Source organism: Ixodes scapularis, unplaced genomic scaffold (genome assembly GCF_016920785.2).
Source record: "Ixodes scapularis isolate PalLabHiFi unplaced genomic scaffold, ASM1692078v2 PGA_scaffold3__209_contigs__length_174095766, whole genome shotgun sequence".
Classification (NCBI taxonomy): domain Eukaryota; kingdom Metazoa; phylum Arthropoda; class Arachnida; order Ixodida; family Ixodidae; genus Ixodes; species Ixodes scapularis.
In genome coordinates this window covers 170,118,898-170,126,370 of record NW_024609868.1, presented here as the reverse complement: position 1 = coordinate 170,126,370, position 7,473 = coordinate 170,118,898, and the positions used below count along the sequence as shown (strand labels likewise).

Here is a 7,473-nt window from a genome sequence, read left to right as displayed (position 1 = left end):
AGTGGCAACTCCGCAACACTGGTACCAGTTGACATTTTGTGTATAAATCATTTGTAACGCTAATACCTTTCTGCGCATGAAAAGAATTATTTAGGCCCCACTTCGTAACATTATTATTTTTTTTTTTTTTACCATAAGAAGACAGGAGCAGAGTGGAAAAAAACCCGCCGACCTCGTATAAAGCCAAGCAATCTGTGTAAACAATATGCGGAACTGTTACCGAACATGCCGTCGGACAAAACATGCGAGCACGGCCCCGCTGTTTAACGGAATTATTTCATATTAATCTAAATCATTGAAAGCCCAGTAGATTGTGTCGGGAAGTTTTATATTTATATGAGTATTTTCGTCACGTTGAGTCATCATCGGAATGTTCTCGTTTTAAAAACAGCCACCGCACGGAGGAAAAGGCAACCAGTGCCAATGCGGCAGCATAAATCTATCATTTTACCAGACTACACAGGGAGCAAGTAAAGAATGCATCAATTCTTTCACAAGCCTCCTATACAAGCCTTCCCAAGCCCCTCTAAACTAGGGCGCTATCTATACTTGTGAGAGTGAAGCGCGCTCGGTGCGCCGAACATAATCTGGTCGACGCGTCGGACAGAAAGTCGTCACCTAAATGTATTTCTTCCACCGTGATGGAACGCAACCCGTTTTTTTGGCTCGACGAAGGAAGAAGAAACATGCAGTATAATTTACAATTAGAACTACTAGAAGAAAAGTAAAGTAAAGTTGGCATTTAAATCAGAGGAATCACAATGCTACAGAGATGGAATGTTAATCTTACAGCCCAGGGGTTTAGACTCGGAGCAGTCTGGTCTTGGGTGGTGTCAGCGTGAAAGGGCGCGCTGCAAATAAGCGGATTTCTTTTTTTTTTTTTTTTTGTGGGGGGGGGGGGGGGTTATTTTGCTGGACCGAAGCTCGAAGTGGTTGCTGATGTTGAGGAAAAACTAATTTGGTGGCCTGCATGGTTGAACATCGTAAAAATGTAAGAGCGAACCCCTTACAAAAATGAACAATGAGTTTCAATTGAGCTTCTAATGTGTTTTTATAGATTCAAATGAAACTCATAAGAAACTCATCGTTAAATGAGTTTTATCATTACCCACTCCATATCTATTATTTTGAATTTACTCATTACAAATTCATGTGAGGTTTATCGTTACCCAATCAATATCACTTCTTTTCAGTTTACTCATTACAAATTTAAGTGAGGTTTATCGTTACCCAATCAATAGCGATTCTTTTGTGTTTACTCATTACACATTGAAATTTGAAATGAGTGTTATCAAAAAAAAAAATTCAATAAATCTACTCCCTACTGCATTGCACCCGAAACAAATAGCGCGTCGGTGCTAGTTCTGATATACAGATTTATTTCCTGTGCTTAAAATAATAACTGTATTCACTCTCTTTTACTTTTAAAGGCTTATTCAAACGATGTATGTCTTCAACGCGCCACAGTTTAGCGAAACTAAGATTTCGCGAAATCGGCCTGTTCACACGTGGAGTTTGACGCGCGAAACCTGTGACGTATTGACTCACGAGAATTTCGCCAAACCTTGTCTGCACCGGGAATATTAAGCGTCTCGCATCAAAATGATATGAAGTACGCACAGTGTGAAGAGACAGCCTGTTTTATTAATGCCACTCAATGAATTTCGTCAGATTCAGCTCAAGGGGTTTACTAGTCATGCTAAACCCGGGAAAAACCGCGAGATGATCTCGAAGCATTTCGGACATTTTTGCACCGCTAATAAAGAACGTTATCCCCAGTCATCATGTTTATATACAGTGCTTGCACCCGCCGCGACTGTTGACGAATCTGCACCCCGCCCCCAATCCGTACTGTAGGCGCCGTTCACACACCTGCGCAACCGAGTAGGACCAAGACTCGTCGCCCGTATGCATCGCTTCGCCGCTTGTCGCATAGGGGCTTGTCGCTCGACATGTTTGTTTTGTTTTCTTTCGGCTTCGGCTCGGATACGGAATCGGCCGAAAATCAGACTCCTCCAAAAGCTCGCTCCTCCTCGAAGGTCAGACGTCATAGCGAAGTCGAGCGGCCATTGGCAGCGTCCACGTTTCTCCTTCGGGAGATTGACGGGCGTCGGTGAGGTTTCAGAGAAAAATTGCTCCAGAAGCGAGAAACACGCGCCACTTTTTTCGAAGGCGCGCCACTTTTTCGGTTGCGTTCAGACGGGGTATCTGTTTCCCGAAACCTAGTTTCGCGACACAAGATTCGCCAACAAGATGCATCATGTGAACAGATCTATTTAGGCGCCCCTATATCGCGATTTGGTCAGTTTCGGTTTCAGTATTGTAACTTTTACTGGTTTCGGTTTCATATTTTAAGGATCGCGTCTTCGACGCCCCATCGGTAGCGACACCAGTTCTTTGTTTTTTTCCCTTTCCGGCATGGTCGGCATAGTTTCGCCAGTTTTCCGACCCTTGGGTCTTGGGTGTGTCGCGGGATGGAAATGCCTTTAGACATGGAAATGTGCTAATTTAATCAAGTTTATCTATCTGTGAAGTTTTCTCTTGTGATGATTATGTTCAAGAAGAGCGCGGAAGGCCGACGACGCGACAGAACGAGCAACTCAACGCAGTTGGTAAGCATACTTCTTTGTTTGCATTGTACGCGTTGAACGAGAAGTGAACATTATGGAGTTTTAGAATAATCTCGTAGCTGCTGTGCATGCGCAGACCCAAAACAAGCTTCGGACTCGAGCTTTGGGGCCCGTTATTTCTCGATAATAGCGTGGGTACCGCAAAAGGCGGCGTACCGCAAAAGGCGGCGCCCACGACATCTCTGTTGATCGCGTCTTCGACGCCGTCGCCCGCTCGGGAACTGCGTGAGTCGCACTCGGCGACCGCGGTCGGTATGGTCGAAGCGTATTGAAAACGCCACGGATCGCTGGATTCACAGCTCAAAGCTATCGAGGCGCGTGTACTTACGATCGCGGCAGACATGTAAGCATGCCTGGGTAGTGGATCGTCTGGGCTTCGTAAGTACAACAGAGCAGTTTCGCAGCGACAAAAACAAAACATCCGGCATTGAGTGTAAAAAAAACTATAAAAATGTTACTCTGGACAAAAAGCTTGTTTAATTTTCAAGATAAAACGTTCTTACTTTCAAATAAAAGCTGTCGCGACATCTTGGTTGCGTTTTAAGCGCGAGATGCTTGCGTTTGGGGGGGGGGGGGGGGGGGTCCCCTTCAAAAAAACGCTATTCTAAAACTCTTCGCCGCAATCCTCGCTATTTTGCCGTCCGTAACGCGCGGTAAAGTAGCGCCCGATATTCTAAAACTCCCTATTTTCTCGTTAAGCTAGAATGTTTTTTCTTCTTCTTTTTTTTAACTAGTTGGGTTTGCTTTATCTATCTGTCCTAATGTTTGGATCTATGTGTAGCGTAATGAAAAGTTGCCACTCATTCTGTGTATGGTCCGAGAAAGTGTAGCTCATGTCAACAGAGCACGTATTGAATTCCTAATGCTACTTTCAGTCCGTTGCTTTAGGAAATGTCTTATTGGTCTAGCAGTGTACTGATGTCTTTCAACTATAAATTGATTACATTGATAATACTTCATTACATTTCCGAAGTTAGACTTCCTTGGAATTCGGTTCATGCAGAGACAATATTCCTTTTCAGTCAAAATGGTTGAAGAGGATATCCATCTTTTGTTTTGAAGTTATGGAAGTGGACTAAATTGTACTGTTAGGACACACTTCGGTCCCCTGGCTTTCTAGAATTGAACTGGGTTTACATTTGTCGGTTAGAACTTTTGATAAAGCAGTTGTTCCTTTCGCCTCTTTTTTTTCTCTTTCATTTTGCAATTGTGATGTGATCAAGCCGAGGGCCGCAGTTATTCCCAAATGAAGCAGCAGCAGTGTGTTCCGAGCTTGCATCACTTCGATTAATTTCAAGGCATGCCACGAAATAAAAAGCCCTTGTTCATACACCGTTGGAATTGGGACTGACTTCAAAATGCAGTTCGACACAGTCTTTAAGCGGTATAAGACGTGTGTTGAATGACCCATGCGGTTGTCACAGGTTCGTGGTTGGTCACCCCAAAACGCTTGTCTTCCTCTTCCCATTGGTGTGAAGCTCGGCCGGCATTATACTCTGTTTCATACTTAGCGTGCAACGCTGTCAAAGCTACTGGCGCGAGTGCGCGGCTTCATCTACGGTTTTGCTTGCGCGAGAAGGCGTGCAAATGATCAACAAGATCAAGCCCCACGCTCTCGCCAGTAGCTTTGACAGCGTTGCACCTTAAGTATGAAAAGGAGTATAGTCTCATCCGAGCTCAAGCCTTTGACGCTCAGGTAAACATGTGCGAGGATTGTAATTGACCCTCCCCCCAAACCATCCTTAAACAAACCAAAATGACAAAAAAGACAAAATTTGTGACAGCGGTGTTTGAGAGAAACTGCAGACGTTTAATTACCCTGCCTGAAACTTTGCAAACATGTCAGTGTCGTTGCAGCTGTGTGGGCGAGGTAAATCCAATATGAAAACTGGACCCTGAAGCGACGCCTTCAGGATGCCGAAAATAATTATGGTAAGTTAGAAATTAACCCACTAGTATACTTCCTAAATATGTGGGCCGGGCGTCGAATAAAAAAATTTAACCCAGTTAATTTGTCACAAATTTTCAGGCATAATCTTGAAAAGAATGGAACTGCAGATGTTCCAAACTGGCTGAGGTAAATCAGCCTTACGGTGCACCTAGGCTGAACATACTTTTGTGTATTGTCCATGAGGTGTAGCTCTTGCATTGAAGTTTTATGTTGTAGTTTCTTCAATGTTTGAACTTTCAGCGTGCCAGCTGGGTAGTGTGTAAATGTTTTTTTTTTTATAGCGCAAGCAATATCTTAATCTTGGTGGCAGAAAATTTCGGCTAGCAGTTGACATGGTTGGACAACGGTGTGCATGCTTCCTTTCTTTGAAGCGGCCAATGAAGCGAAGTAACAGCATGTGCGGATTGTCCATGCATTTAATTTGTTGTTTGTTGTTCGTTTCAGACTACATGTGCCCCCAGTACAAGGGGGTGGCCCTCCAGGCGCTGACGACCAGCATGCCATCTCTGCTGTGCTGTCGAGGGAAATTTAAAGGGTAAATATTGCAGCTGCAGTTTTTTCTGTCCCTGCTACACTTCCTGCGAATTTCTGTGCATACTTGGTCTTTTTGTTTTCATAGTACTGTAAACTTTTGTTATAGTCCGTTGCAACTATAGAATAGCACAAGCCCCTCCCACAATTCCCTTCGCTCGCCGTGATTGGCTGTGTCCTCTCGGCTCTCCTCCTCTCTAGTGTTTGCTTATTAAAAAGAGTGAAGGGCTTTGTGGGAGGGCCTTCTGCTATTCTAGAGTGGCAACAGAGTATAATGACCTCAGTTAATTTAGCCATTTCGAAGAGTCCTAGCGGGCACCCATGCATTTTTATGGGAAGGACTCTGCATCATATTTTGAACCGACAAAATGACCCCACAAACGGGAAAGCACGGCTTTCTGCTACAAAATTAACCGAACCAAACTTTGTTTTCAAGATCAGACCGGAAAAAGTCGACTCCTGTCTTAAACGGCGAGTAACAGAAATCCTGTGCTAGTAGCGCCACGTTGGGAAGCTATTGCTATGACCCCCATCTTGATTTTTTTAATGCTTGTTATGGCTGTTTTCACATCTGGTATTTTCACTGTTCTATGGCCAAAAGTGAGTGGCAGGTCACCATAGGCTTCCAGAAGAAAGTGGTCGCATATGCAGAAATTTCTAGCAAGTTCTTAGCGCAGTGGCACTTCGTCGCAACCGAGGAAAAACTATGGTATTGTTGGTGCAAAACATTAAGCCTCACAACTAGCAGCAACCTAATCATGGATATACTGCACCCTACGGCGTTTATTTGAGTTCTACTCCACACAAAATATTACAGGGGCACTTAGGTATCCCCTTGTGGATTGAATGCGAAAGCATTGCCATTCCTAACGACACTTCCTTTTTTTTTTCCTCTATTGTTAGGAATGGCAATGCTTTCGCATTCAATCCACGTAGGTATAACTAAGTGCCCCTCTAATATTTGTATTACGTTACATCATACAGCGTCACACATCATGGTACGTCATGTCGTCACGTGAAGTGTGATGTCATCGAACCGAGGACGTATTTTTATGACCATCTTTCGGGCACATCAACGCCGATGCCGTCAAACATGATGTAAAAACAGCCTCAGATAAACAGGGACAAAGAACGGGTAAAGACATGCCATCTTTTGCTGTATTGGGACAAGCTTCTCTTTGAGGGGAGAGTAATGTCGCATTCCGAAGCGGCTGAGATAGCACAACAGCTAGCATGCCCGGCTCTCACACAGCAGCACCGGGTTGAAATCTCAGCCGTGGAAGCACATTTTATTCTTTCTTTTATTCCTCTGTTAACGTTTGGTACAACTCGGATTTTCCGCTCCATGGACATCAGTGTTGCGGAATGGGCACCCCCATTCCATTCCAATTCCATTCCGGGGAATTAGAGTTTGCGATAATTCAATTCTTTTCAACTCCTAGGAATTGGGACACTGGGCCCATTCCCATTCCTGGAATGGATGAATCGTTCCATTCCATTCCTCTGATTCCTAAACGTAAGAGTTGGCACTTGACAGCTACATTGTGTTGCCGGCATAAGCACCGTAAAGTTGACGTTACCAAACGCACAGACAATTGCAATAAAATGCAAAATGCCTAAAAAAAGCACTGATTTTACTAAGCGGAGCGCTGGTGCCACAAACTGTTTGTTTACATTGTATGCAAACATCGAGAAAGCCCCTTGATATCTCGATGCTTGTTTAAAACGTCGGTCTTTCGACCACGTGGCTCGCAACAAACAGCAAAACTTAAATCCACAAATTTGTTTGGTAAAATGTTTTGCATTTGTTTTCTAGGACATACGCAGCAAGCGTGTTTGTTTGATAGGACCATAAAAATGTCCAGTTCGTGCGTGATGCAGAAATAAGCTAGATTACTGTATTCTTCAAATACCTGCACAGCAATACGGCTAGTACGCTGCTGGAGGCGACTCCATGTACAGTGGCAAGAACAGATCCTCTGACAAAGTGCAACCTGTACGGCACAGCACGAGAGACTGTATATACCATGTCACGAAACTGTCTTTCTGCAGGTCTAGTCAGTTCGGTCACGCGACAAGAGCGGTGGCGACAATCTACTTCACCTTACGATGGACCGCAACAGACAGCAAGAGAGCCATCGAAACCAATCCAGTGCCTTCTGTTCTTAGTGTCGCATGACCCTGGGGCGCAGCAACGCGCCGTGCGTGTAGTCCCCCTCACTGTGCAGGATTGCCTGGGGTGACTCGTAGCGTCCGCAGCGGTCCATCACAAGGTGAAACACAGTAGGCAGAGACTAAAGTCAAAGGAAATGAGCGGGAATCCGCTAGCTTGCTTGTAACCCTAACCCACTTAAATGTAAA

General features: G+C 44.5%; 1 long non-coding RNA gene across 1 annotated transcript; it reads left to right on the top strand.

Annotated features, from left to right (window-relative positions):
- The first annotated feature begins 2,573 nt into the window (after nucleotides 1-2,573).
- On the top strand, nucleotides 2,574-5,050 carry LOC120843499. Its single transcript, XR_005716206.1, has 3 exons — nucleotides 2,574-2,612; nucleotides 4,477-4,562; nucleotides 5,026-5,050. It is a non-coding gene; the product is annotated as an uncharacterized LOC120843499 (long non-coding RNA).
- Nucleotides 5,051-7,473: the final 2,423 nt, after the last annotated feature.